Below are 307 nucleotides of genomic sequence, written 5' to 3' on the forward strand. Positions count from 1 at the left end.
GTACCAACCGGCATCGGTTCGGGCGGCATGCGGGCGTGTTCCTCGAGGCTGTGTGGGGCCGGACGCTGCCTGTCCCAAGCTCCATCCCCCTTGGATGTCCCCTGCCTGCTGCTGGGGTTCTGCGGGTTGGCACTGGTGTCAGGACTATGGGACATCCTGCTACCAGCTGGGCTGGTGGCTCACTGGGCCCCATGCTGGGCAAGCTCAGGAACACTGCTGAGCATCCAGGCAGGGGTTTTGGGGGAGATGCCAGAGTGTGGGAAAGGAGCCCCTTGTCCAGCACCAGGGCCACATGGGTGATTTGCTG

The sequence above is a fragment of the Merops nubicus genome, unplaced genomic scaffold (genome assembly GCF_000691845.1).
Source record: "Merops nubicus isolate BGI_N331 unplaced genomic scaffold, ASM69184v1 scaffold49912, whole genome shotgun sequence".
NCBI lineage: Eukaryota > Metazoa > Chordata > Aves > Coraciiformes > Meropidae > Merops > Merops nubicus.